The sequence below is a fragment of the Pithys albifrons genome, chromosome 1 (genome assembly GCF_047495875.1).
Source record: "Pithys albifrons albifrons isolate INPA30051 chromosome 1, PitAlb_v1, whole genome shotgun sequence".
NCBI classification, from domain to species: domain Eukaryota; kingdom Metazoa; phylum Chordata; class Aves; order Passeriformes; family Thamnophilidae; genus Pithys; species Pithys albifrons.
Genome location: NC_092458.1, coordinates 121,365,990 through 121,375,582, shown reverse-complemented (window position 1 = coordinate 121,375,582; position 9,593 = coordinate 121,365,990).

Below are 9,593 nucleotides of genomic sequence, written 5' to 3'. Positions count from 1 at the left end.
ATTAAAGGCAGGAGGGTCATCAGTGGGAGATCTGGATGCCCCTCTGCTGCCCCCAACCAAACTGGGTTGGGAGGGAGCTAAACAGAACAGCCCTCATGACCCAGCTCTGTGGATTAGGTTATTTTCTGGTTTTCATTTGTGAGCCAGAATGAATTAGCATATTTCTCTCTCCTTTTACATGACTGCTGCTAATTATTTTATTAGTTGTGAGAACAAACCGAATTTGTGATTATTAAGTGTGTAGAAATCTCAGTGTGCTCACAGCCATACTTGGGAGGTTTTACACTGTCTTCTAAGATAAGAAACATGTGACCATAGCAGTAATTATGACTGTTACTTTAATCTTTTGCACAGCTGGAGAGTTCAGTGTCCACGACTACAGTCCCATTCTCCTGTTTCCTGCTGAAAGTTCTTCCAGTTCAGTACATTTCAGCGGGAACTGGGACAATGAGTTCATGTCCCTCCAAAGGTTAAGATGTCCAGTATTTCTTTTACGTGCACAGTATTGTTACTCTGATTTCACAATCAGTCAGACACAAAAATGTTAGGTATTTTGCCAGGGAAAAAAAGGGGATAGAAAGGAGGACAAAGAATCCAGATAAAACAAAAATTAAACTGGGAAATGTGGGAAATGAAGGAAAATATATCATTAAGTGTATTCAAAAGAAATGGACAGTTATTAAATGTTACCTGTAGTTATCATATGTGAGTCACATATGAACTCTGTCCACAGCTGTAAATGGAGGCAAAAGACAAAGTGTTAAATTCATATAAATCCTTTTTACATAGTCAGGACCTGACTCGTTCTGGTGAAGTTCAGCCACTGGCAGAGATGCCCAGTTTATAAGTCTGAAGGATGGAAGTTTCTGGTATGGCTGAAGCCACAGCAGCGATTCTCTGAAGCAGGAAGGATGGGCCAGCTCCCTTCTGTGTCCTGTCCTGCTGCCCTCACTAGAGCTCATGCAAATAAATTCAAATGAATGCAAAGAAGAAGAGAAGACTCATTTGCTGCCGGTTTCATGAGCTGAACTGGTTCTCCAAGGGGTCGGTCAGTGCCAGAGCTGATGCAAGAGGAGAAGTCAGGAGAGGGCAGCTGTGGGCAGGGTATGGGGCTGGTGAAGCCCTGCAGCTGCATCCCCTGCACTTGCTCTTGTGTCAGCAGCAGAGGAAGGCATGGACACACCCAGAAAGCATTTCAACCCACTTTTCTTCCTTCCTGGGAGCCCTTGTTTTCTGCACTGATTTTAAGGCAGAACAACTGACCTCCAGCACCAGATCTGGCAGTTCAGCGGAGGGGTTGAACAGAGTCTGCCTGAAGTCTGACCTAAGGCTGGTCACAGCAAGAGTGCTGCTCTTGCAGTATGGATGGCTTCAAGTGACAGCGGGCACACTTCAGTAATCTTAAAATCAACCACTTCTTCCACAACAAGGTATTTGCAGTACAATTAGGCACAAACAAACTGGCAGAAGTGGACGTGGGCCATTTAGTCTGACTACTCTTGTACATGCTTTTATACCAGTTACCTCGTGTCTGTATCAAAGACATTGATACCACAGTTCTCAAGTGGAAAAAGGTTGCAGCAACTCGACAGCTTAATGTCCTAAACTGATATACAGCCTGAACAAGACTGAAGCATCTCCCATGACTTATGCCTATGCTGAGAAGGAGAACATGCTGTGTGCAGGTTTGTCTTTGGCGCAAAGTCATGCCAAATGTGGTGACAAAAACACTTTTCTTAAGAGCTCTTAATGCTAAATCTTGGTTCACAGACTCCATGAAGTTGTTTCAAATCCCTCTAACTAAAGCCTGGTGCAGACTTTAAGTGTTGCACACACATTAGAGATGCCTGTGTGAACATGTCTGGATAACACAGAAACCATTGATACAAAGAGACACCCAGTTTCAGATCTCCAGACTTTCCTACCCCTCAGTCCAAAGAAAGACAGAGGAAGGAGGAAAAAAAAACCCTAGAAAAAGAGAAGTAGGACTTTTCATTAGCAGCATGAACTTTCACAATGATTTTATCACAGAACAGAAAACCACAGCATAATCTTTGGGTGGCTGTGACTTAACACAATATTGAGCTCGATCTTCAGCTAATTGAGTTCTCTGGAAACCACAACTACAGGAAGGCAGACACTTGTTAAATAGATTACATTTTTCTTTGTTCATGCATTTTTGATACCTGTCAGCTCTATTTCCACACTCGCATTTTCTTTTTCATTTCTCAGCATGAGAACTATCAAGATATACAACACAATTCTCACCAGCAAAAAAGCCCACATCACACAGGGTACAGATGACCATTAGACCCTTTGTAAATAATTCAAAATCTTTTATCAGGAATATTATCCTGTTATTTGACATGGAAAGTATTTTTCAAAGACAGAGAATCTCCATTGCTGCTGCACAGTCCCACCCTGCTAAGGAAAGTACCTGGCACACTGTAGGCAAATACCCACCCGTCACAGAGAAAAGCTGGACTCAGTGCAGAGTAACCCCTGGGGGCTGCCCAGACCAGGCTTTTCTTGACCAACAGCACAGCATCTCTCCAGCTTCCATGCATTATCTCCCACCTAGGACACCTAGGACATGTGTGTGCTCGTCATGCAGGTGAAGGGATGATGTTGCAGGACCTGCCAGCGTCCAGCCAGCAAAGCTTAGCTTGGCACTAAGGTCCAAGCAGTCCCTCTTGTTTTCAGCACAGCACAGTGAAACTCTTGGCTCCTAGCTTGAAAGCCTGGCCTAGCTTAGGGCCACAAGTTCAGAGCGCCTTCCAAGAGTGTGTGCTCATCATGTGCCACCTGCACTGGGCACATAAAAGGAAGTACAGGTGGGGGCACTTCCAGCACCATCGATACAAGGGTGCAGCTCTGTGAACAGACAGTTCCTGAGAGCACAACTGAAAACAACCATCAACGCAAATACATGTGAGCTGGCTCCTGCCACCTGAGCTGGGGTTCTGCTCAAGTGCTTGCATGGAAAGCCACATTACTTGAGTGCTGCGACTTTTACAAGGCGCCTTTTGGTGTCTTTATTCATCACGTGCAATTCCAGGAACTCTCCATTTCAGCAGCAGCAGAGCACATCTCAAGGGGCTGTTGTCACACAAGGTCTATTAACATACCACAAACCCCTTTTGTGCAGCTGGTGTGGCTGAGATATGCCTTACACCTGATGCCAGTGGCTGCTCAGTGGAGTTTCAGAAGATGCATTTCCTTTCCCTAAAAGGAAAAAGAAAAGGGTTTCTGTTAGCTATGCTGAGAAAAGCCTTGCCAGTCCAGCTGCACCCTGCAGGGCTCTGTTTGGTACACATAATTATCTGCTTTGTAATGCACATTTACTGCACATGTGAGGTGTGCTCTGTTTATAAAATACCTGTGGAAGGCGGCACCTGAGCACACCTGTGAGCAGCCGTGCTGGGTGCCTGCTCAGAGATCACTGTCGTGCAGGCTGCCTTGCAGCCCCTCTGGGCCCCTGACCTATTTTGTTAAGCTGTCCCTCCATTATCCCTGCTGTCTCACAGGCGCCAAAAGATAAGAGTGGATGCTCTGGCCCTGGCGAGGAGCTGCATCAGAGCAGCTTTGCATAATGAAGGCAGAAGGTGCACATACGGCAAAGATAATTGGTGGTGGTGAGTGGAGTCAATCCAACCAAAGCACATGACAGCCCCAAAGTTCTCTGTGGATGTGGCAGGGATGGACGGGATGGACATGATGGATATCTGGATCTGCTGTGCCTTGGCTTTCTCTGGGGACTGCTTAGGTCCAGCACAAGGTGTGACACATGTTTCTCTGTATGCAAAACTGAGGTTGGGCTTAGGAGAGACAAAGGAGGCAGCTGTGGAGTGCAGCTGGCTATGAAAGTGGCAAAAAACCCCCTATATCAGGAGGTGAGAGGGGTCTTGTGCACACAACTGGGCACCAGCAAGTGCAGCTGGCAGGGAGGGAGAGGTAGGTGGATTTTTGATGACTCCCCAAGGAGAGGCAGGTGCCCTGCACAACAGACCCCCTACACAGCACAGGGGCAGGACAATGAGGGCATGTGTGGGGTTTTTTTAACCTGGATTTGAACTGTTAGCATGTTGCTGCCACAGCTTCAGCAAGAGTAGCTTGCCAAACCAAACCCCTGCAGCTGAGTACACCTACACCCTTTTCCTGCACAGTGGTTTTAAACTGAAAGAGGAGAGATATTTAAATTAGATGCTAGAAAGAAATTCTTTACTCAGAGAGTACAGGTACTGGAACAGGTTGCTCAGGAAACCTGTGGATGACCCTAGCCTGGAAGTGTTCAAGGCCAGGTTGGATGGGGCTCTGAGCAACCTGGTCTAGTGGAAGGTGTCCCTGCCCAGGGCAGGGAGGTTGGAACGGGATGATATTTAAGGTGCCTCCCAGCCCAAACTGTTCTATGATTCTATAATTCCATGATAACTGGCTGAGGCACAGAAAGGGTTAAACTAGCAGGAGAATCAGGACATGGAAAATGTCTGTCTGTCTGCAAGTGGAGGGAGAGGGACTTTTTTCCAGGGTGAGAGGATCTACAAGGGCCCCTGAGGAGCAGGACTCTGGGTTTGGCAGGGGTTTGGAGCACAAGTCATGGGTTGTCTATCCTAACCCTTGCTGTCCTGACCTTGCTGCTCACATCCAGAGCAAATTTAGGGATGTTTGAGTGAAGAATTTGGGTTTAGTCATGACAGAGAGCTGAAGGTGTGGAGGAGGTGCTGTTCTGGGAGCATGTAGCCTTAATTTCCTGGTGCTGCGGTCACTTGTGGGGGCTTTTGTGCAGGGGTGCTGTGCCTGGTGCTGAGACAAATTATGCTGTGGACCTTACTGGCCCTGATAAGACAAAGCAGGCAAATTTAGATATTTTGAGGTAAAAACTGAGTGGGTAACCACCAACCTTGAAAAAACGCTTTTCTGGTACAGAACTACATCACTGCTGAGATCCTTCAGTGTGGGTGCAGTCCTTAGGTGCTCTTCCTGACTCTGGATACCCTCCAGCCTCCATGACATGCTCTACTTTATCTGCTCCATACGGTACTTTCTTTACGAAAAGGTACGTGAGGCCAAGACGGTTTTCATGCTCCACATGGCAGATAGCAAATGATCAGGTCAGATGAGTGAAACTATTTGCATGCAATTGAGGTAGACTTGATAAGGCTTGTGCAAATAAAGGGTCACCAGGCTTGGCTGCATAAGGATAAAGCTGGCAGTGTCTTTACAGGGCTCTGTCAGTTCGGCCTGGTTCAAACATGATGTAATGGAGGCTACAGACTCATGGTATTTTCACAGAGTGTTGTATGAGCTTGACATGTGTGATTTGGATCTTTATGAGTTTGTTAGCAATTGTATTCCTGCCCAGATGGGCGAGATGAAGGAGCCAAAATTCCAGGCAGTGAAGGGTAATTAATGCACATCTTCAGCGCCAAAACACCACCAGCAGAATTTGTTGGGAAACTGTGGGGGCCCTGTCCCAAAAATTTAGCAGAACTCTGTTTCACTTGGTTGAAGTCCCTATCAGATAAGAGATCTGAAGTTGTATAAACCAGGGCTAAGCAAGAGCTGTCACCCTGGCACTGGTCTGTGACCAGGAGATGGAATCCAAGAGCAGCTGCACAGGAGCTCTGAGCTACCTGTTTCTCAGGGATGGAACAGCCCATGGATGGGCTCTGGGAGGAAGGTCATCTGTTAAACACAAGCAGAAGAGGCACAGCACCATTCTTGGTGGGACATGATGCCAAGCTCTACAAACACCCGGTACTTCTTAAGAATATAGACACGGAGGAGGTGGCACATGCAGAATATTTGGAAAACATTCTTGCTACACTGAAGGGCACAATATAACAACTCATTTTTTAAGTTGTCATTTAAAAATTCAATTTAATTTCAGGTCATTTTAAAATTGTATTTCTTCTACAGTGAGTAAGTGGGCATGACATACTAGGACAAGTGAGTCCAAACTCCTGTCATTAATATTTTACAGAAATGGTCAAAGATTAAAACAAATGACTGACATAAAATATATGCATTCATTACTAGAAACTCCTCTAAAATATCATGCATTTTTCCGTTTCTTAAAGAAGAATCACTTGTTTAATCAGTTCAACTCTATTTTTTTCCTCTGAATGCTTTCTCCTTACAGCAGTAACTCATCTTCTTTGTGGCTTATTAATATTTTTTCTGAGTGACAACAATTTCCTAGGAATTTCCTTGTATTCATTACAGAGGTAGGTGAGGTAGAAAGGTTGTGGTGGTGTAAAATGGTAGATAAGAACAGTCTTAAAAGTAGCTTCTTTACATTATTATTTTAATCAAGGATATTATTTTTAAAGGGTGGAAGACTCTCCACAGGCCCTGGCTTATGCCCAAGTATTCAGTCATAAATCTTAAAAAGAAAATACCAACTGCTACTTTGTTTGAATTTTTTCTCCTCACTTTTAAAAATAATCTGTTTTAAAATATTTGACAATTCCTGATTCTGGAGGAAATAATGAATGCATTTAGCATGATAAACAGTATACACTCACAGCTGTAAGCAGCAGCTATTTACAGATTTTTGCAGACATCTGTAATCCATTCCACTACATTTCACATACACAAAGGCCAAGTTAAACAGCAAAAACCTAAAAAAATTTCAAAACAAACAACCCCCCCCAAAAAACCCCCTAAACCCCCATTTATCTATAGTAGGATTTCAGTATCTTTAACTACACCAGAGAAGGACTAATAGTTTATCCAGCTGAGCTATTCAAGCCATGATTGCAACTTCATTTTTCAACATCAGGGTTCAGAAAAGAGGCCTAGGCAGAGGAGAAAAAATCAGGTTAATGTGACCTCAGTTTTGACCTGTTGTCTCCCGCTCAGCTGTCCCTCAGCATGAATTGCAGGTGCTGAGAGGAGCCAGGGCTACTGGAGGGACAGGAGTGCTTGGCATTCCCCAGCTGTCTGGAAGAGAGGAGCACTGACATCTCCTGCTTCCCAGTCCCGTTTCACCCCACTGGACCACGCTGCTGCCCTAATAAGGTGGGAACTACAATCTTCACCAAAGCAGGACACGGGCCCCAGGAAGGCCAGTGTGTCTGGTTGTGTAGATCTCACACTCAACTGAGCTCTCACAGCTGACCTTGGGATGCAGAGGCACCAGCCAGGACAACCAGCACTTCTTCTGAGGGACGCTGCAGTACCTGGAGTGGGAGCTGCAGGAAGAAGGGAGCCATCCTTGCCACACCAGAGATAACAAACAAGATGAATGTGGTCTTCACAGAGACCTGCAGAGGCAAGTGCTGCACTCTCAGGGATGAAAAATAAGGTATGAGGCAAGGCAGGAGCAGGAGACACAGACTGCCAGCAAGAAGGAGGCTGGAAGACAGACCTGCATCAGTAGGCAATTGTTCCTTTGTGGATGCCAAGGGTGACTGTAGTGATCAGGTTAATCCCAGCAGACATGACCATGCAGAACTGCTAATCAAAGCCCAGCCCCACCAGTGGGTCTGGAAGACGAGGACATTCTTGCAAAACGTAGCAGGCACTTTGTGCAACAGAGACATTGTTTGGTTGCAGTCTGGAGGAACTTTCATGGAACTAAACAAGCTGCATCACAGCACTTCCTATTCTTTCTGTCTCTGCTCCCTCCAAAATGGAATAAAATGCCTCAAGCAGAGAATATGAAAACATCCAGGACTCTGAACTGTTCTTTCGGTGTGTGTCAGACCTCCTAGCCACTGTTTGGTTTTAAGCAGCTCAGATTCTGACCTGAAGTGGTAAGTTTTGAAATCTTTATCTTGCTGCTGCTTCCCCCTGGGAGGTGTGCAGAGCACAACTCATTAAGCTAGCATTAGTTTCTGTGGACAAGCCATCTGCTGGGGAATCATCATGTCTCTGTCTTGTTCCTTCTGCGCCAAGGGAGACAGGATTCCCTCTGACTTCATCATTTCACTCAGCTGCAGTCAACGGGAGTGTCTGCTTTAGGCTGGGTCAGTGAGAACAGCTGTGATGGTTGGGCCATTCTGGACTGGATGGTGGGAACCCCCCTAACTCAGTTTCCATTCCCATGTTAGTTTTCACCATTCTCAGACATGCAGAAGAGAACAAGTTCCACCATGGGACAGTGTGCCAGTCTGCTTTGTGCTCTCTCAGTTGGGTAGAAAAGGCGTTTGTAGCTGATGCTCTTTAGGTACCACTAAAAAGTTGTTAGGATTGAAAAATTCACCCAAGTGTCCTTGTTTTTTCAGTTTCCTAAGAAGGAAGTTGTGTTATGTTCCTGAGTTAAGTATAGGGGAAATTGGGATTTCTCTCTGACCTGTGGACACCTACAGTTCTCACACCCATGTCTATACTAGGCACTCCTTGCAAGAAGATGGAGTGAAATGTGTGTTTTTTAAGCTCTGTTCACCCAATCTACTTGAATTCTGCTTGAGGGTATGGTGAGCTACATCAACATTTTGGATTGATTCATCCATCAGTTCTCCAAATGTTCTAAATTCTTGATGCTGAATTCTTGATCAGTGGTTTTACTCGAATGCCAGCTTCTAAAGGAAATAATTTGACCAGGGACTATAACCCTGACTGAGAAATGCAAAGTATGCAGGGGCATCTGAGCTGGACAAGGCTGTTGTGAATCTCTTGGTAAGATTTGCTCTCAGCCTGAGCAGTGATGACCTTGGCAATGAGCAGCTGCATGGGAGCCCAGGTCTGTGACTGGCTCCCATCTGCTTTGGGGAAAGTAGGGGTATGTTGAAGCTGAGGAAAAATGCATCTTGCTTTTCCTTGAAGTCCCACATATTTTTCTTGTGGCAGAGAGGGTTGGGTGAATAAATCTGATAGGCCACACTGAAGTCATTTACCTCTTGAGCAAAACAGAAGAGACAAGCAAGGTGCACTCTCAGTTTGTGTATTGCCACCAGAGAAATTAACTTTTCTTCTCCTTCCTCTCCCTCTGTGAGCCATATCACCCTCTCCACCATGTGGGGAAAAGCATCTCTTAATTACAAACCATTGGTCAGCTAAAGCATCTGGTCCAAGGAAATCTCTTGCCATTTTCATTGGTTTCATTTAGCAAGTGTGTGGGATCTTAGAGCCAGTGCTCTGCTGCCCTGACATGGCTCTCCCTGCCCTGAGCAAGGCTGAGAAGGTCCTTACGGGATTAGGGAGGACCAGCACCCAGTCATGACCATTTCTGATCTTCACCTTGTCCCAGTATTTGGGGTTATTCAAATCACAGGCTACCAGATGTGTTATCCAGACCTTCATTGGAGAAATGCTGCTTTCAAGCTTCCCCTCCTTCAAGAACAAACGGTGCATTTGACCTTAATACAAAAATGAGGTGTTACAAAGAAGGCCTAAAAGGAGAGGAAGGGGTGATATGATAAAAGTTGAGAATTATGCTAGTTTAGGTATTTCCAAACTTGAAAATTTCTGTCTCATTTCACTGTGGAATGTTCCCTGTCATTCTTCCATATAAAGGCTGAACACCAGTGCCAGATTAAGTCTTCCTGTGCTCATAATCTGAATTTGATCACAAAAACAATCCTGGAAAGAACACACAGCTTTAAATGAAGTTTTCTTTAAAACCAAAACCAAAACCAGAATTTCAT